The sequence below is a fragment of the Zootoca vivipara genome, chromosome Z2 (assembly GCF_965207765.1).
Source record: "Zootoca vivipara chromosome Z2, rZooViv2.hap1.1, whole genome shotgun sequence".
Classification (NCBI taxonomy): Eukaryota; Metazoa; Chordata; class Lepidosauria; order Squamata; family Lacertidae; genus Zootoca; species Zootoca vivipara.
The window spans coordinates 669,194-689,430 of NC_142585.1; the positions used below are offsets into that span (position 1 = coordinate 669,194).

General features: G+C 51.1%; 1 protein-coding gene across 7 annotated transcripts in view; it reads left to right on the forward strand.

Moving 5' to 3' along the window:
- The first annotated feature begins 1,181 nt into the window (after positions 1–1,181).
- The window catches only part of NLGN3 (neuroligin 3), a 79,373-nt gene continuing 60,317 nt past the window's right edge, over positions 1,182–20,237 (forward strand). For 5 of the 7 annotated variants that reach the window (XM_088664391.1, XM_088664395.1, XM_088664393.1 and 2 more), the window contains exon 1: positions 1,215–1,457. The gene's annotated coding sequence lies outside the window, so the exon portion shown is untranslated. Of the gene's footprint in view, positions 1,458–20,237 lie in introns of all 7 variants that reach the window. The other 2 variants (XM_088664394.1, XM_088664392.1) reach the window with 2 other exon arrangements.

Here is a 20,237-nt window from a genome sequence, read left to right on the forward strand (position 1 = left end):
TTGTGGCACTGCGTGTGGGGTGCAACATATCCCCTCTCACATGGCCAAGTTAGTCTCATGTGGAATTTAGGAAGATGCATTGCACAGAGTCAAACCATTGGTACACCTGTTGTCTGCATGGAGTGCTCTTGTCCAGCCCTACCTGGAAATGCCAAGGGTGGGCCTTCTGAATGCAAGGCGGGTGCTCTACCTGTGAGCAACTTTCCTAAGCAGCGGTTTCTGATTCTGCTTTGCCTGTTTGAACATCTCAACAACCTACAGCTTGCTCAAACCAGGGAGGGAGATAATCGGAGTGCAGGAAACCTCCTTATATTGAGTCAGACCATTGGTCCATCTCGCTCAGTACTGCCTATGCTCACTGGCAGCAACACTTTGGGGTTTCAGGCAGGGGACATGTCCAGTCCAGGCCTACCTGGAGATGCTGCAGGGAACTGAACTTGGGACCGTCTGCGGCAAAGCAGGTGCTCTCCCACTGAGTCCCCATGTTTCCTGCACAGAACCAAGACCGTCTGCGGCAAAGCAGGTGCTCTCCCACTGAGTCCCCATGTTTCCTGCACAGAACCAGAGTCTGTACCTTTCTAAGGGGCTGGGGATGCCACAGAGTCAAAGGCAGAGCCGAGCACATCCTGTCCTGCATGGGCGACTCACCTCCAAGGCTGGGGGGGGGGCCCTCTGGGAGAAGGTGGGAGCAGCCTCAGAGTTCCACAGCAGGAAGTTGAACTTGCTTGCCCTCTAACCACCCCACCCCTCGGTACCAGTATGAATCGCTTGTGCAACCATGGGACGCAGGGGGAATGGGGGAGAGTCATAGGCCGAGCCTAAAAGCGGGAGGTGTCTCTGGGCGGTGGGCGAGACTGTCAGGAATTGTGCTCCAGGTAAGCTGCAAAAAGGAATAGGATGCTCTGAAGGGGGTATCTCGGGAGGGGGAGATGCCCAGATGACCCTCCTCTGCTATAAACAAGCCTCTCCCCCCGCAAGGTTGAGTTGCAAAAAGAGGGGGCCCCTTTTTTGGGGAGAGGGAGGTGGTCCCCCCTTGCATCATCGGTCAGCGGCAATGAAGGGGTTACCGGCCCAGCAGCCCCTTCTCCTCCTCGCCCCTCTCTCCGCCGTGCACGCGCGCCCCCTCGCACCCGCGTGCACCGCTCGGGCGCGCTCTCGGGACCGGCTAGGCGAAGAGGCGAGAACCAAAAGACGCCGACGACGAGGCGCCTGGCGAGGGGAGGCAGGCGCGCGTGCGCGCGCGCGCGCGCGGGGCGGGGACTTTGGAGGTGCTGACGGCGGCCGTTGCAGGAGCCCTCCCGCGCCCGCCTAGCCGCCCCTTCTCCCGCGCCACCGCCAAGCCACCACCGCTCGCCACGGCTTGGACTGGACTAGCCCGGCATGGCTGCCGCCGTGGGATACCCCGCTCTACTGCCTCCTTCTCCTCGCCCCAGCCCAGCGCAGCAGGAGCGCGTCGGGTGAGTGGCCGAGCAAGGAGGGAGGGAGGGAGGGAGATGCACCGACCGACGGACGGACGGCAGGAGGACCGACAGGCAGAGCGACGGCTTCCCCCCACCCACTCACCCGCCCAGCGCCGCCGGGTGGGTTGCAGACAGCGGGAATCTCCCTCCGCAATCCTTCTCTCCGGCTGCAGCGGCAGCTTCGAGCGCTCTCCCCGCTTCCCGTCTCCATTTCAGGGGCGATGTCCGTCGGTCTGGGTGGAGGATGGGAGCAAGTGCGGGGGTGGTGGAGGAGGAGGGGGGGCTTTTGCTGCTGCTGTGACCGGTCTCTGTGGCGTTGCCATGGAGACGGTGCGGAGGAGGATGGCATAGAGGAGATCCTTCCCCCTCATTCTTCTTCTTCTTTTTTTTAAAAAGGCATTAGAGGTTGAAACGCGGGTGGGGGCGGTTTCCCCCTCCATCCAGGCGCGCGTCTCCATCACCTCTTCGCGCACCCTCCCCCCGCCCCTCCCCGAAATTTCTATAACCGGCGATGGTTGTCGGTGTGTCTGTGCCTTGGGGGCGCGTGACCGGGCGCTCGTTCCCTCACTCCCCGCCCCCTGTTGCCGAGGAAGGGGTCTGGGTGGGTGGGCGGCATCAAGGTTTCAGCTTGCGGGGGAGGGGGAGCTTGGCGCGTGGGGTGGCCCCAATCCGCCATGATTATGGCTGGAGGGCCTGCCCACGAGGGTGCACAGCCTCCCCTGCGCGTCCCCGTCGCGCGCCATCCCTCCCTTCTCCTTGGGGAGCCCCGACAGCAGGCCTCGCCACCCCTCCTCCTGCCGCGGCGGGCGAGGCCTGCTGGGACGCTGCTTTCCGGCCCTTTGGCCTCGATCTTGGGGTACGGAGGGCCTCGGGGCAAGCGGGCAGACTAATGGGGGTGGGGTGCGGACTCGGGGCCCAAAGCTGGCAGACAGCTGGCAGAGTGTGGCCATTGGATTGTGCATCAGTTCCAAGGTTGGTCCAGGCAGAAGCCTCCCCCTGCAGTGGTGCGGGCGGGCGTAGGAGAGCCAGGGGCCCAGGAGCATGTGCAGAGAGTGCCTTTCTCATTTGCTCCCTCTTGGCTGCCTTTGGGAGCCTTCATGGTCCTATCCTGGTTGAGGTACTTAGGTACCCCTGCCTCCATTTGTGCGTGTGTTGGTGCAGACGAGCACACCCTCCCCTCACCTGGTGGGTGAGGAGAGAAGGAGCGGCAGAAGGGAAGCCTGCACTGCTGGGCTTCTGTAGAGAAAGAGCGATGGGCTGCAGCAGGGGCATCTCCTTCTTGCAGCTGAGCCATGTGAGCCCGACTCTGCCTGGGGCCCCACTCTGGAGCCCGACTCTCCCTGGGGCAGCTGCAAGCTGTAGTTCAAAACACCTGGAGGGCACCTGACTGGCCCTCCTTCCGGCCTAGTTTCCATGGTTACACAACTCACTCCCTCGAGGAGAGGGCAGAAAACTTTGCAGCCCTTCCAACTGGCTGTTTCAGTCTCCTAGATGTCAGCGCTGGAGACCTTTCTCAGGAGTGAAACTGAAGGGAAGACCAGATATGAGTAGCTGTAGCAGTTACTCTTGGCTTCATGCTTGCCACCACACTGTGGTGTATGTTAAGATATGCTCCAGTGTGCTGTAGAATTAGGTCGGTGTCTCTCTCCTCCCGAGGGACTAGTAACTTCGATTTGATTCTCCACGTGTTTGTCAGAAAAGGGCTTGTTCCGCTTGGGTAGAGCTTCTTGCTGAGACTCTCTGGAAGCAAGGATGAGGGAAGGCTGGCTGGACGAGGGGGCTCCTGCCACTCTGTCTTAGAGCTGCGTGGGCATAGCCGGTGAACTAGGACTTGCTGAAGTTTCCTGGCTGCCTCTCTGCCAGGATACCAGGGGAGGGGGGAGTGATGGCCACCAGTCTGGATGCTGCAATGCCGGAATATGCAGTTGTCCGATATGGGGATCGAACCTGCAACCTTGGTGTTATCAGCACCATGCTCTAACCAACTGAGTTATCCAAAAACTTAGGTCCGGGATACCTCATATATCATAGAATCATAGAATTGTAGAGTTGGATGGGACCCTGAGGATTGTCTGTTGGAGTGGAGAGGCCTTTGTCCTAATCCAGCACCAAGTCCTTTTATTTACACGTGTGTGTGTGTGTACAAAATTTACTCCTTTTTTAAGGGTGTTCCCATTTTCTAATTCCTTTTCCTTGTTCCAAACAAAATTCCTTTTCATTTTCCAAATGCAACTGGAGCAAAAGGAAAGGGCTGCAATCGGAAAGATTGTGAGTGTCTCCACTCTTCACTGTCAGCATAGCAGGCTGTGGGAAGGAGATTAAAGAGATTCTCCAGCTGCAGCCTGACTCCCTGCTCCATGGAAGTGAATAGAAGCTTAGGTCTAGTTCACATGTATGGATGAAAGAGACACGGTTGTCCTCATGCACACCCTGTTGCCACAAGGCTTTGCTGATGGCAGTGGGGATGGCAGTCACCCCAGAAGATTTCCCCCATAAACCCCCTCCCCCATGGTTCCTGCTATAATAAGATGCCTCCTGTACTGGATTAGGCCAGCCCCAATGTTTGCATTGTGCTGGTGTTGTTCAGAAGCTGAGAACTAGATGTGGTTCAAGGCTCGGTAGTCCAAAACCTTGAGCAGTAACAGCATGTGCTAAGCCTAGGGCTTCATAGCCCTCGTCCAAGGATCTTTCCATGCAGGTAAGTAGCCAGGCTCACACAGAGGTTACTGTGAGGGTCAAAAGGCAACTAGCCAGTGCAAAAGGGCCTGAGTCAGGCCCTGGCAAACAGTGGTTAATCTTGGGTTTGAGACTGCCAAACTCAAGCTTGGGATAAGCCTATAAATCATACAATCCTTGAACTGTGGAGTTATAAGGGACTACAAAGATCCTCTAGCCCAGGGGTGTCCAACTTCCAAGTCTGTGATCTACTCACAGTATTAAAAAACTGGCAATGATCTACCCACTGTCAGAGTTGTTGAGCTTTTTTTTAGGAAGTCAAAGTTGTTGACACCTCCTGATCAACCAGTAGATCGTGATCCACCTATTGGACCGCCCTGCTCTCGTACAACCCATGAAACACGACCCTGACCCTCTTCCCACTGCAGGAGGTTGGACAGACCAGGCAGCGCCTCCTCCCTCCTGGCTTCTCCCCGTCCTGCCTAGAGGGGGGGGGCTGGCTGAGCGCCATTTTAAGCAGCCCCTCTACGGAGCCAACCCTTTTGCGCCTCTCATTGTCCCTCCGCCGCTGGCGCCCTGGTGCTCTGCTTACCCACGAGAAGCAGTGGCTGTGGCAGTGGTGGCCCCTGGGAAAGTTAGCGCAGGGGGTGGGAGTGGGGAGGACTACTTGCCCCCCTCACCTCTTCTTCCAGTCCCCACCCCTGTGCTGCTTCTCCGGTCCGCCACAAGGTCTGAGGGACAGTGGACTGGCCCACGGTTTAAAAAAATAGCCGACCCCTGGACTAGACAATCCTCAGGGCAGGGGGCAGAGGAAGGGGTGTGTGCTGGGTGAGGTCCGCCCCAGGTGTCACCAGTGACAACATGCTGGGCGGTACTCTCCTGGGAGAGATGAGGTGGCTTGGGTGTGTGCAGGCTCTGCGCTGCCCAAATGATCCACCTGCTGCCTCCCCCCCCCCGCAGCTGTAGGGCAGCTAAGTGGTAGGAGGAAGGCAGACTCCAGAGGTCCCGTGGTGCGCCCCACCCCTATGGGCGGCTCACCCTGCTCAGTGCCAGATTTATGTATAAGCTAAACAAGCTATAGCTTAGGGCCCCCCAAAAAAACTAAAAAGAATTTCACTATTAATATACTTCTTAGTTGTATTTCAGTTCAACAATTGCTTTGATAAAATACATATTTTGTTATGTGCAAATGGCTTTAGATACTTATCAGGTCCATAAATTACCATATAGAATATATTCAACAACAAAAAGTGACAATTTGTTGTTGACAAAGGACAGCTGGACATATAAAGGGCCTCATTACCTTCAGTAGCTTAGGGCCTCATCAAACGGAAATCCGGCCCTTCCCCCACCCCTATGGGCAGCTCGCCCCACCCCTGGGCACGCCGCCCTAGGTGCCCGAGCGGCTTCCTCCACTGCTTACAGTCCCTTCCAACTACAATTCCAGGATTCTATGCTCTACTGACTGAGCTCTATATAGGAAGCTGCCTTATCCTGAGTCAGACCATTGGTCCATCTACCCCAGTATTGTCAACATTGACCGGCAGCGACTCTATGGGGTTTCAAGTGGTTGACATTCCCAGCCCTTCCTAGAGATGTCAGGGATTGAATCTGCGACATTCTGCATGCAAAAGAGTTCATCCTCTCCCTCTCCCTTTCTCATTGAAGCTGTTGGAAAGCCACAAATGACTACTGTCATACCTTGGTATGTGACTGCCTCAGTTTGCGACCCTTTTGGTTTCCTACCACCGCGGACCCGGAAGTATTTACATCCAGGTTCCATGGTGCTCGGATGTGTGGAAGCGATCTGAGCAGCGTGTGTGCGCACAGAAGCACTGTCGGCGCTTCGCGCATGCGCAGAAGCGTACATCGGGGAGCGACCGATTTGGGGAACGACTGGCTCCCCAGAACGGATTGCGGTTGCAAATCGAGGTATGACTATACTATAGTTGGGCAGGTTGGTTAGTATTTTTGGTTGGTCAGTGACTTTTGTATACTTGCTTAACTGGAATGTCTTGTTTTCTTTCACTTCCTCCAAAAAAGATAAATTGGCAGCAGTAGGAATATTGCCATGAAAATGCTTAAGTTGTCTATCTCAGGAGATGATGGAGGAGTATGTATTTGGGGGTAAAGTCAAGCTGTTGGAGAGTCACAGCGCCTGCTGTGGCTGCAGAGACCGATAGGGGAGAGACGTGTTTTGTTTCAGGTGGGGAAGATGAAGGTGAACTCTGCGCTCCTCCTATTAGTCCTTCCTCAGTCTGACTCAGTCTACATATGTTCAGAGGCAGTCAGGGAGTTGATGTCCTCTTCCCTACCATTCTCCATGTTGGCCTAAGGGCCACGTTCCCTTTGCCTTAACCTTCCAGGGGCCACATGCCAGCGGTAGGGAGGGCCAGAGGCAAAAGCGGGTGCAGAAGGCTAGTTTCTACACACACTCCTCTCTCTCTCTCTCTTTCACACACACACAGAGTCTCATAAACTCTGGTATATAATTCAATTGCCAAGTGGCACCTTAAACCATAGGCCACACAATGGAGTATATAATTATGATAAATGTCATTTCTATAGCGCTTTATATTTTAAAGAACAGATCTCAAAGTGGTTTGCAACACATTAAAGCATCAAAAAAATAATTTGGAATAAAATAAAGTCAAGCTTCAAGGAAAATATTTCAGATCCTTCTCTAAGTGACATTTTGCTTCCCCCTGTCACCAGCCTGGCACCCAGAGAGCTCCACATAGTCACAACTTGACCCACGTCAGTTGCAAAATGCACCCGGCACCTGGCTAGTTCCTAGCACTGCACAGTTCCTGTCTTCTATCCAGGCAACTAAGTGATACAGTATGAACAGACTTCCAGGGCACATCTCTGGCCAGGGGAAAGCTCCCAAGAATCATACAGACCCAGGGAGGAATGTGGTCTGTGGACAAGTGGGAGATGCACCTTTGAAAAGGCCCTGAGGACCTGATAGAGAGCCTTTTGGCCCCTGGGCCAGAGATTCCCCCCCCCCCATGCATTGTTCTCTGCTGTCCCCAGCAGGTGATACACCACATGACTTCAAAGAGCCTTCTTCTCCTGGGTGTGTTTGTTGTATCAGTGCCATTTGAAGTTTCTCCTCCCAGCTGCAGTAGCAGGTTTGGAACCTTAGTAGAGCTGTAAGAAGGAGTCTGCATTTGGGGCCAGGTTATCTGGGTGGATGGCAGCCACAGCAGGAAGATGTGCATGATAATGCCAGACCGATTCCAACAGAAAAGCTTATTCTCTTGCTATCAGAGCAACACACACACACCCCTTTTAGGATAACCACAGCATCACAAAATAGTGTGCCAACTTCCAAGTTCTTCAGAACTGTTCCTCAGGCTAGATGGTAAACAAGTCAACCGCAGCAGGACAACCTTGGCCCATAAGGAAGATTCCAAAGTTCAGGGTTAGAGCAACCCCTTAGGGCTTAGGCCAACCAAGCTGCCACCAAAATGTCTTGGAATATGCAGCCTGCAGCTTCCATGGTCAGAGAAGGAAAGGCCCACCTTGGTCGGATAAACAAGTAGCACTCTCTGTGGATGTCATCTTATGGTAAGATTGTGCTTCAGGATGGTCTATACTGACAGCCAGGGTTTCAGGCAGGCGAGAAGGGGAGGGGAAGCCATTTCCAGAAGGTCCCAGGCTCTATTCCTGGCATCTGCAGGTAGGGCTTGGAGAGACAAGAACCTGCCTTGTATTGAGTCAGACAATTGGTCTGCCTAGCTCTGTATTGTCTACACCAGGCATGTCCAATAGGTAGTTCGTGATCTACCGGTAGATCACTGGATGTCTGTGGTAGATCACTGGCTTCCCTAAAAAAGGCTCACCCCCAAATTTCCTCCTCCCTTAAAAAAGGCTGAACAACTATGACCTGAAGCCCTAAAAAAATGGGCCTCCCTCCCTCCTAAAAGAAGCTCAACAAGTTTGACCTGAACCCCCCCCAAAGGGGGTAGATCACTGCTAGTTTTTAACTCTGTGAGTAGATCACAGTCTCTTGGGAGTTGGCCACCCCTGGTCTACACTGACTGCCAGAAACTCTCCAGTGTGCCAAGCAGGGTTGTCTCCCAGCTCCACATGGAGTTGCCATTGCGGATCAAACCAGGGACCTTCTGCATGCAAAGTAGGTGCTCTGCCACTGAGCCCCTCCCCCTCATGAGCAGCGAGCTCTTGTCATATATTGACTGATCCTGGTGGCTGCTCAGGGCCCTGCCCAGGATGCACCCAAAGAGTCTTCAGCTAAAGATCATAGCTTATTTCTCTGCCTCAGAGGAGCAAAGGCTTTGTAGGTGTGATGTAGAGGTTGCTTTAAGGTGCTCCTCATGATCACAGTTGCCACATGCAGAGATGGTTGTGCACCACTGCAAATGGTCCAAAAAGGGGGATTATTGTGGTGATGTGCTATTGTAAAGGTGTTTTCTCAGGGATGGTCCATTGCTTAGTGGTGAAGGACATGCCTCTCCAGTTAAAGCAGATCTGGAAGTGCCTCTTCTTTGCTTGAGACCTTGCTGGGCGGGGCAGGGGTGTGTGGTTTCTGCTGGCCAGAGTGTCCGGTAGCAAGCCAGCTGGGCCACTGGTTTCACTCATGCACTCAGATTACAGAGTCTGGGGTGATAAGCCCAGACTAACAGCTACCACAGGAGAATTTATGTAACTGCAGTGACTGAGAGCGTTCCTTCCCTTGTTCATTCTTTCATTGAAAGCATTCAGCTGGAAAAGCTCACACAGCGGCTTGCAAAGCAGTAAAATGACACAGAGCATGCCACCAAGCTTGCAGTGTAAAACAGACTTGACACAAAAGGAAAAACAGGATGAGGAGAGAAGAGGAAAGTGAGCTAAACTCAGGCACCACATGTTTGATGTTACAGGGTTCTTACAATGACCTGCTCAGATGGACAGTCTATTCACAGTTCAAAAAAACAGTTGTTCCTCTTTATTTTATACCCCACTTTTTACACAATATTTCTTCTCTAAACAGTTTACAATTAGGATACATCCTATTAGGAATTTGTGGAGGCGTACAAATGAGCTGATAATTTTTAGATTTAACTCTTAACTTTAGCAAAAATAAAGTATCTATCCCCACCTTGCTGACCTCCAGATGTGTTTTGGAATAAGCACTCTTGATCAGTACCAGCAATATTGTCCAAAACATCTGGAAGGTCCCATATTTGGGAAGGCAAAGTACTCTCCTCTTAGCTCTGCCCTCCAGTCCACAATGTAGGGGTGCTGCTGCTTGCCTACCCTATGTGATTGTTGTAAAGATTACTGAGAGCAACCAATGTTGGATAGCTCAGTCAGTAGAACATAATCTCAGTGTCGTGGGTTTGAGCCCCACATTGGGCAAAAGGATTCCTGCATTGCAGGGGGTTGGACTTGATGACCCTTGTGGTCCCTTCCAACTCTAGGATTCATTGTGTATGAAACATGCAGAAATGCAAAGTATGTCTGCTGCCACCTAAACCAGCCTCTGCCTCCAGGTGTGGAAACCCTTTGGCCCTCCAGATGTTGCTGAACTACAACACCCATCAGCCTCAGCAAGCATGGCCTGTGGCCAAGGATGGGTGATGGGTGTTGCAGTTCAACAACACCCTGTGGGCCATCGGTTCCCCACACCTGATCTGCACAGGTGGCTGCCCCAGGTGGGCTGGCTGCTTGCTGGGGAGAGAGAGGCGGAAAGGGACTTAGATGTACTCAGTGACCAGCTTGTGTTGTGCACGGGGATGATTCGCTTGGCACCCTGTGAAAAGAAAGACCCTGTTCGCGTACTAATCCGTTGACTCATGCATTTTGTATTAGCTCTCCCTTCTCTCGTGCTTGACTCTGACACCAGGATTTGGGCCTTGGCAGGAGTTGGGATTTCATGGCCAAGAGTGGCACAGAGGCTGGAAGGAAAGAGGCTAGGGAGTGATGGAAGCCACCAGGCAGATTTGGCCACTGGGCAGCATTATCTGCAGCTTTGCAGATGTAAAGCCAGAAACACCCCCCCTTTTTTTTGCTAGAGGGAGAGATTTAAGCTGAGTTTCCCCAAGAATACAGATTCTGTGCCAGTTGCCCGACTTCCTTTGGCATATCAGAAGGACACTGAGTCCCATCCACATGTTGTTGTGCTAAGCTGATGCTCAAGGCTGGTCCAGACATGTCTCCCTGCTTCTCTTAATGAGTCTCAGCCGAAAGTGTGAACTGCTTTCTATTAAAGTGTGATGTGGACTTGGAATAAGGCATGCCTGGTCTCAGACTCTATGCAGAAAGACTGGAATTTAGGAGCCTGACCTACTGAGTCAGACCATTGGCTCAACACTGCCTACACTGACTGGCAGTGGCTCTCCAGGGTTTTAGGCAGGGGACATTTCCAGCTCTACCTGGAGATACCGGGGATTAGAGCTCAGACCTGAAACACGTCAAGCAGATGCTCTGCCACTGAGCACCTTCCCTAAGCAGTGGTTTCTGGAGGCAGAGAATGGTTTTAACCCTGCCTAACATCTCAACAAACTATAGTTTGTTCAAACATGGGAGGAAGAGAGTGGGAAGCTGCCTTATACTGCTTCTGGCCATTGGCCCATCTATCTCTGTACTGTTTACACTGGCTGGCAGCAGCTCTCAAGTCTTTCCTAGCCCTACCCAGAGATGCTGGAGATTGAGCTTAGGACCTTCGGCATGCAAAGCAGATGTCCCTGGCCCAAGGCCCTTTTATCCAGGGGTCAGCAAACTTTTTCAGCAGGGGGCCGGTCCACTGTCCCTCAGACCTATATATTTTGGGGGGGGGGGATGATGCAAGAGCACCACAAGCCCCGGTGGCTGCTTACCTGTGTCTTGCGAGCAGCAGGGGCTGGTGGCAGCGGCAGGACAATGAGCGGTGCGTGAAAGGGCTCCAAAGAGGGGCTGCTTAAAATGGCGGCTGCTCGAATGCTGCTACTGTTGCTGGCACCATCAAAGCCCAGCCCCCTCCCTCCTCTAGGCAGGGCAGGGAGAAGGCAGGAGGAGGGAGGGATGAAGTGACGGCGCCGTGTGAGGGAGAGGGAGGGAGAGGGAAAGAACGCACACGCTTGTGATCCACGCGGCGATTCCCAAACCGTCAGCAGGCCAGATCCAGAAGGCAATTGGGCCTGATCCGGCCCACGGACCTTACTTTGCCTACCCATGCTTTTATCTGTTGCTGCACTTCCTTTGAAGGGCTGGCCTTCCTGCTGCCTGTGTGCCTTCTCATTGGCATACCTGCCAAGTCTCTCACGGAGAAATCTGGCATCGGCAGTCGCGCGACACCGGAAGTTGCGTAGACTCAACTTCCGGTGTCGCTTTGCCCATCTATGGGTACCGAAAATGGCCGGCGCTGGCACTGGAAGTCGCACCTGCGCATGTCTGGAAGTGCGTAGACGCAACTTCTGGTGCTGGCCGGAAGTTGCGTCTACGTGGCTGCCGATCCCAGATATGCCCATATGGTGCCCATAGATGGGCAAAGCAGCACCAGAAAAATGGCCGCCGACAGGAACCAAAATAAGGGAGATTAACGGGAGAGGAGCTGAAACAGGAGACCGCCGGGAAACGGTAAGGAAAAACGGGGTTTTTCCAGGAAATACGGGGTACTTGGCAGCTATGCTCATTGCCTGGCTGCTTCGTCTGACCCTCTTCCCCGTGCTAATTCCACTGCATCCGGGATGTTGAAAATCTTTCAGTCTGAAGGCCACCTTCCCTCTTGGGAAGCCACATGCCAGGGGCAGTCAGGGCTAGAGGCAAAGTGTATAAAGGAACCAATGCAATTCTGGCCTTTGTATATAGCCTACCCATACACCCCTATATCCTAGCAAAGCAAGAAGCATTTTTGGAGTTGAAGGGCACATACCAGTCCTGCAAAAAACACTTGGGGGGGTAGGAAGCAGGGACAGTGAAGCATATTACCTGAGAAGGTTCCCTGGGGCCAGGAAGGCCCCCACCCTTACTCTAAACCAGGGCTTCCCAAACTTGGGTCTCTAGTTGTTTATGGACTACAACTCCCATCATCTCCAGCTAGCAGGACCAGTGGTCAGGGATGATGGGAATTGTAGTCCCAAAACAGCTGGAGACCCCAATTTTGGGAAACATGGCTCTAAAGCATAAGGAGGCCTGCAGCACTGGCAGAGAATTGCCAGGAGCATTTCTTGCCCTCCAAGGGAATGAGAGGAAGTTCCTGAGTCCTGCGGAGCAGGTGAGGCAATGAGGCTTCAGCCCTTGCCCTGGCTACTGCAGGTCAACACGAGCATGCCTAAAAAACACAAAGAAAGATGGAAAGATGCCTTATGCAGAGTCAAACCTTTTGACCTGTCTCTCTCAGTATCTGCACGGACCAGTAGCAGCTCTCTGAAGTTTTGAGCAGGGGGCACCTGCAGCTCTACTGGGAGATGCCATCACAGATTGAGCTGAGCCTGGGACCTTCTGGGTGTGGAGCAGGTGCTCTGCCACTGAGCTACGGTCCTTGACCTAAAAAGAAAGTAAGATTCTAGTCCTCATGGTTCTGAGTGAAGAGCTGATTCATGGGAAGCTACCCATTGGTCCATCTAGCTCTGCATTGCCTATGCAAGTAGCCTTCAACCTTCTTGAACCCAGGGCCCACTTTTAAACCAAACATGCATGGGGGGGCATTTCTCAATCCTTTACCATATATTTGCATGGTGAAAATGCTGCTGCTGCTGCTGCAACCCACCTCAGACCAAGCCGTGGCCTACTGCCCTCCAGTTGTAGACTAGTGAGTGATCTCTGCTGACTGACAGCAGCTCTTGGGGCTTTCAGGCCAGGGCGACATTCCTGATCCTAACTGGAGATGTCAGGGATTGAACCTGGGACCTTCTGCATGTGAGGTGGGTTTTTCTGCAGCCATCCCCTAAAACAGATTTGCGACTCAGCCAGGTCTTTCTCTCCCCAGTAGCAGGTCAGCCAAGGCGTGCTTGTGGTTCAGAGGAAGGGGCACCGCAGGTGGCAGAAAGGCTGGGCCTCCAGTGAGTATGTAGGCCAGCACCGCTCAAGAAAGCCTGATTCAGCCACCGCCACCACCCTCCCTCCAACCCACCTGGGCTATGTTCAAGGGTGCACAAATGTGAAATTCAATTTGTAGGCATCCTGTGGCTAGTGAAGACCAGGCCTCTTTCCCTGGGATTTTAAACCGAGTCTGGGCAGGTTGCTGGCTGCATGCGAAATGCAGCCTTGCTGCCTATGTTCCCCGGGGAGCCTTACGTCATGCTGGAGGAGCAGCAGCAGCAGCTACTGCTGCTGCTGCTGCAGGAACCTCTGGGAAGCCTTGAAGGGGAAGCTTGCTGCTGCTGTGGGTCTTTCCTTCCGCTAAGATGGTCAAGACTAGTGTCCTGCTGAGGCTGGGGGTTTCCTGCCACTTCCCCAATGGCTGCAGTGACTAATTTGAACACGAGGATGAAGCTCTTGGTTTCCTTTCATCATGCCCACATCTGACCACATTCGTCTCCCACGTTTGAGAAGGTGGACTGGTCCTCTCTGTCCACCAGGGCTCAAAAATTGCCATTCTTACTCTCCGTGGCTCCTCTCCTAATCACACGAAGGCCGTTTGGCTTTTATTGTTCTTTATCTGTTGGTGAGATCTTTGGAGATCTCTCAGGAGCAAAGGAAGCTACCTGATACTGAACCAGACCCATTGCTCCATCAAGCTTGGCGCTGTTTGCACTAACTGGCAGCTGCTCTCCAGCGTTTCAGACAGGGAGTCTCCCAGGCCAACCTGCAGATGCCATTGGGGATTGAACCTGGAACATTCTGCATGCAAAGCAGATGTTCTGTTACAGAGCTATAGGTGAAACTCGGAAAATTAGAATATTGTCGAAAAGTGCATTTATTTCAGTATTGCACCTTACTATTTTTTATTTTTCTTTTAATTTTTACAAATGCTTTCTTTTGGAAATTCCACAGTAATAAAACAAATAGTTACAATAATACAAAAATAAACCAAAATAAACATCGCTATTACATTTCATTAATTACATTCCATTTATAATTGACCCGCCTAACGACAAATAATTACAATTACAACAAACAAAGGCTTGACATATCTTGCTTTGCATGTCATGCATCTATCTCATATATTGGTTTCACCTTTTAAGTTGCGTTACTGAAATAAATGCACTTTTTGACGATATTCTAATTTTCTGAGGTTCGCCTGTATGACTGTTCCTCTAGGCAAATGTCTTTGACATTGGAAGCTGCCTTACACTGAGTCAGACCATGGCTCCACCTCACCCAATATTGTCTACATGGGTTGGCAGTGGCTCCCCAGGGCTTCAAGTCTTTTCTGTTCGTACCTGGAAATGTCACTGGGGACTAGACCTGGGGTCTACTGTGCGCAATGTATAGCTCCTCTTCTTTTGTTAGTCTTCACCTTGCATTGCAAAGTGTTCCTAATGAAATAAAGCAGTAGCTGTGCTTTCCTAACTTGACCAGGGGCTGAATAGGTGACAGAGAATATCCAGGTAGGTCTCCCATGCTTCTTTTCCCTGCTGTCTTCTGTTTTCTACTGAGACAGGACTGGGTGGCACTGAAAGGACCCCTCCTGCCCATTGCTGTGTGAGGAAGAAGGGTGAACTTTCTTATTGTTCTCAAACTTGCAGAACGTGTCTCTAGCCTTTGCCACTTCAGACTGCAAGCAGAGCCTCACACCATAACCTTAATGTCTTCCTTAAACGAAGAAAGTCCATGCAGATAACAGAAGTAGCATCTTGGGGAAAAGGCTATACAGTATATGGGTCCCTTCCTGACACCTAATTCTGCAGTGGGTGTTCTTTTCTTGTTCTGTATGGAGGAGCAATCCATCACATGGGTCTAAAGTGGTACAGGCTGCTTGTGGCAAATTCAGAAGTGGTAGCCACAGCCATGCTCCCTTCTGAGATTATACACCCTCCCAAGATTATGCAATAATCTTATAATTATACAATGATAATAACTAGGGGTGCATTGCAGTGATCAGGGCAGATTTCTCTGCACTACCTTTCTGCTAGAGCTAGTGCACAGCAATGGGCAAATGGTTTCAAGTGCTCGAGTGTCTTATTTCAGAGTGCTTTAACTTGTGTTTTCCTTGATGTTCCATCATGAGCAATAGCACTTGCACACCACACTCTTGAAACTGAAGTGTTCCTCAGGTTTGGAGCACACAGAATGACTCCTCCTCAGGGCTCTTGCCACAGGCTTCCTCTGGAATGACCCCGGGAGCCAATATTCAGTGGCTGACTCACCTCCTCTCACTCTGGGTGTGAAGGCTTCTTTGCAGCAGCTATAAAGGCTCCCCTTTCATGCTGATTGGACAGCTGTAGGGTGCTGGAGATGGTGCAGAAATAGGAACAGATCCACGACTCCCCATGACCCTGGGCCACTTCACCTCTGTTTGTGAGAAGGGTTCAAGGCCAGGTTTGGTTGTGCCTTGGAGCAGATGCAGTGTTCAACATATCCTTAGGCGTCAGTTGATAGTCGTGGGCCATTTAAGTAAGATTCCCTCATGGTTTGACTTACTAAGATGGGCTTTGCTTTACACTGAAGGTCTAACCCAAGCAGCATTTGCTTATTTCATGAGATTTATATCTTTTTGATTGTAATACCATGTTTCTCCGAAAATAAGACACTGTATTATATTTATTTTTCCTCCAAAAAACACACTGTGGCTTATTTTCAGGGGATGTCTTATTTTTTCCTCCTCCTCCTGCCACAGCCGGCATTGCTGCTGCGCCTATCACTATGTCTTATTTTTTGGGTATGGCTTATATTCCCTGAATGCTTAAAAATCCTGCTACGTCTTATTTTCGGAGAAACAGGTACTGTAAAATACCCAACAGGTAGGGAGAGACCCTCCCTGTACGATTTTCGGGGATTACTCCAGAGGGTGAGACCTGGGGTGGGGAACCTCTTGGGCTTCTCCAGATGCTTTTGGTCCTTGCAGCCAGCATGGCCAGTGATCAGCGATGATAGCACATGGGAGTTGTAGTCCAGCATCTAGGGAGCCAGAGTTTCCCCGCCCCTAGCCTTAACCTTTGGGGTAATTCCTGAAAATCTTACAGAGAGAGTAGCTGAGGTTCTTCCCTGTCTTTCTGCAGCAGCGTGTGTTTGGGCGTACTTATCTAAGTAATCTGTAGTATCTTGAGGGCTGCATTATTGGTTTGAAAATCTGAGTTCCAGGGGTCCTGCATATTTTTAGAATCCCTGCTGTCAGCTTCCTCATTCTGTAGGGAGAAGGACCTTCTGCTTTACTTGAGTATTCCTAGGTAAATATTTAGATGGGCAGTCAGGGGTTTTGAATGTTGGAAAGCAGAGGATCATCTTGGCCCAAAGAGAGTGGCCAGTTCTGGGGAAACATAAAACTGTTTCCTACTTTGCACTTTGACCGTATGTGGGTGGGTGGGAGAGAGAGAGAGAGAGAGAGAGAGAGAGAGAGAGAGAGAGAGAGAGAGAGAGAGAGAGAGAGAGAATTTCCCCACATTTAGTAGAACAGACTGTAACACTTTGAACTGCAAGTTAATACTGTAGCTTAAAAAAAACCCACTCCTGTATGCTAAAAACTCTGCTCAATGAGAAAACCTTGATGTTGTTGCCACTCTAGTTGCTACTACAGTATGTCCCATTCCTCACCCCAATTTGCTGACCCAGCAGAACTTAGTGTTTTATGCATTGATTCAATTGCTTAAATTTTTACACTTGTATTCTTACAAAAAATAATAATGTGTGGGTTGTATCCAGCAAAGCCCTACTCAAAGTAGAACACACGCCAAAGTAGATGCACACACCCCTGTGTTTTTCATAGAATCTTAGAAGGGAACAAAAGGGTCTAACCCCCTACAGTGCAGGAATCCTATGCGCAAGGTGGGGCTCGAACCTACAACCTACAACCCACAACCCTGAGATTAAGAGCCTCATGCTCTACTGACTGAGCTGTTAGGTGACTAGCAGATTAACTAAATAGCAATTTCTGAGGGTTGGAAATTCTTGGTCGCTGGGGATGCCTGCAGCCCAAGAGAGAAGGGGTAGCTGCTGCTGCTGCTGCTTAGCCCAGGGTTCTTTCTGGCAGGGCCTGGCGCTGTGGCCCACGAGCATATGTAGCAGGCGGTAAGATTCTCTGCCATCCTGCTACAGAGAACTGTGGAAGACCAGAGGGGGTGCCACTCTGCTGAAGCCAGGATGGGGTTTTGTGTTTGCTTGTTTTCAATCCGTCCCTGGGTGCAGCCCTGGAAGTGGGGATGGAGGCAAGGGATGGAGGCTTGGTAAGGGATCCAAGGCTCACAGCTCTGCAACAGAACAGGAGGGCTGGGGGTAACCCAAGAGGTTTTAGTCAGGAAAGCCTTTTAGGATTTTTATTGCAGCAGGCTGACTTGTTTTGTTGTTGCTTTTATCGTCGTGATCATTCTTAAGCTGTTTTGCAAGATGCCTTGTTGTGAAACTCCCCCCCCCTCCTTCAAAGCAGGATATAAATATGTAAAAACAAGTGATAAATGTGGACAAAAATTCTGGAACTGTCAGATACTGCCATATTAGGATAACCCTTAAAGATCAAAGTGACTCTTGATTGTATAAACAGTCCCCACCCCCATTGGAGACAGGCAGTATTACTTGGCCATCAGTAAGCTAACTGTTCCCAGAGGGCTGTGGGATTTGGGGTGTGTGGATTTTTTGTGGTTTTCTGACCCAGGCATTAGACACTGTGTGCAGCTCATGTAAAGCATGTGGCTTCCCCTAAGATAATCATGGGAACTGTAATTTAACACACACACCCATGGAACTACAATTTCCAGCATGCTCAACAAACTACAGCCCCATAGGGTTCTTTGGAAGTAGCCATGTGCTTAAAGGTAGGGTGTGTGCCACAGTTAAAGCAATGTATTTGTTGTGTTGGCAGGCAGTCTTAAAACAAAGACCAAACATGCTTTCTGTGGGACTGCAGTTTCAGCCATGTCCCTTGAGGGTAAACTGCCTTCGCAAAGGCTGAGATCCAGTGCTTCTAGGGTGCTCTCCAATGGCTGTGAAGAAATGGTGGCCATCTTAACTGAGGGCACCAAATGGCTGCTTTGCTCAGCAACTGAGGAGTGGTAGGCTGGGGCTTGTGTCTTGAGGTTAAGCAGGGAGCCTGCTTAAGCAAGGAAATTAAGGTGGACACTGATAATTTGTGCCTTTCTTTAGAGCTTGGTGCTTCTTCACCAGGAGCTGCTCCTCCAGCTGAGATTAGGGACAGGGAGTGGGTTTTGACTTGAGGTGGTAACACCTTGGGCTACATGCATATCCTGATGGAAAGATGTGCAAAGCTATTCATTAGTTTGGGAAAGCCTTTGCTTTCTTCCTGCCCTCTTCCTCCTCCTTGGTCCCAGTGTTGCCCTTGCAGAACTCAGCAGGGAGGAGCCCTGGGATAACGATAAAAAGAGAATCATTTGGCTCTGCCTGCCCTTGGCTCCATCTCCCCCTCTAGCTGGCCTCCCTGCTTTCTGCCCTCCCAGTCCCTATGTTCACCAGCCACCACTGAGATCACCTGCTTTGGGTGCAGAAGGCCCCAGGTTCAACCCCCTGCACCTCCAGGCAGCCGGCGCCAGGGAAGACCCTTCTTCTTTGCCTGAGGTTCTGGGGAGCCGCTGCAAGTCAGAGTAGACAGTCCTGGGCTAGTGGGATGAATAGTTCAGCCTAGTATTCGGCATATTTCCTTTGTTCCCTGTTCTTCCCTTGTCTTACTGGGGTTTTTCTGCTGGGCAGTTTCCTAGGCCAGTGGTTCTCAAAGGGTGCAGCAGGAGAGGATGGCAAACATGGCAGGAAGATTCAAGGACAGTCAAATAAACATTTAAACATTTCAGTGTAGTACAGTATGGAAATATTCTTATTTTCAGAATATGGATAGATTTTAATTCTCCCCTCCCCCCAAAATGAGAGCATCAAGGGATACTGTGGACAATCCTAGTTGTGATCCAGTCGCCGTTCAGTGCTGGAGAATGGCATTGTCTATTCTACAGTTCTCCACAACATTTTGTTGCGAACAGGGGTTTTCAACTTCGACACATATGAATGATCAGAAAAGAGAAAGGCTTCTTTGTGTTGATGAGGAGACGAAAGCTTGACTGTCTCAAATTAGACCTTGTATAAATGAGATCACCCGGCAAAAGCAAGCTCACACCTCTCACTGAGTTTGTCTACATACTTAAGGTACATACCGTATGTAAGAGGCTCATTTATAGTTATATTTTGGGCACAGTTCATGTTCTTAGGTAACCTGCTTAGGTAACTGTTTTATACTTTCTGGATGCTCCGTGATCAGATAGTTGTGTTCTGTGTTGTATAAATCGAGCCCTGCTTGGAAGTTACTCCTTGCTTGTTTTTCAAATGTATTTCTTACCAATTAAAAAATCAATGTGACGCGAGAAAGTTTTTATTTTGAAATCATGGCCCACAGGAAACAGCTTGAGAACCACTGGCCTAGCAGCCAACTGGTGCTTCTGCAGCCATGCTGCCAGGCACTGAGAACTTCAGCCTGGTGCCTCTCTGGGAGTCTCTGAAGGCCATGCCTGGACAGATAGGGAGAGGGGTGTGTTGATGTAGAAACCTCTGGATTTTGCACGTGGCTGTAATGTTGCCTCCCATGCATAGGGAAGGGTCCAATCCATTGCTCCTCCACTGGAAGGCTGCCCACAATGGAATGTGGCCTCTGGGGCTGGAAGATGGCCCCCCACCTCCTTTGTAGACTGTGGCCTCTGAGCATGTGCAGGCCAGCTTGTGTACAATGGAGATAGAGCATTTGGATGGATTGTTTGGACCATGCTGAACCTGGGTTGTCAGGGCTGCCACCTGGCCAGCCCTCCGCCTGGAAGCACTCCTTGCCTCTCTAGCTGACCCTGTTGGCACCAATGGTGGCACAGTGGTGCTCAGCACTGAGCATGCCTCCCTGGGTTTCGTCCTGGCCTAGTCCTGGCTCCATTGCAATGCAATTTCCTCGGACCTGTTTCCCCACCCCCACCCCAGCAACTCCGCTACCCCAGAGCTGCCTCTGCAGCCGGCAGGCCACTTTCTCATGCTCTAGTAATTCAGAAGTGGCTTGGCGGAAGTCTCTTGAGCTCTCCCAAAAGAATCATCTGCCGGATT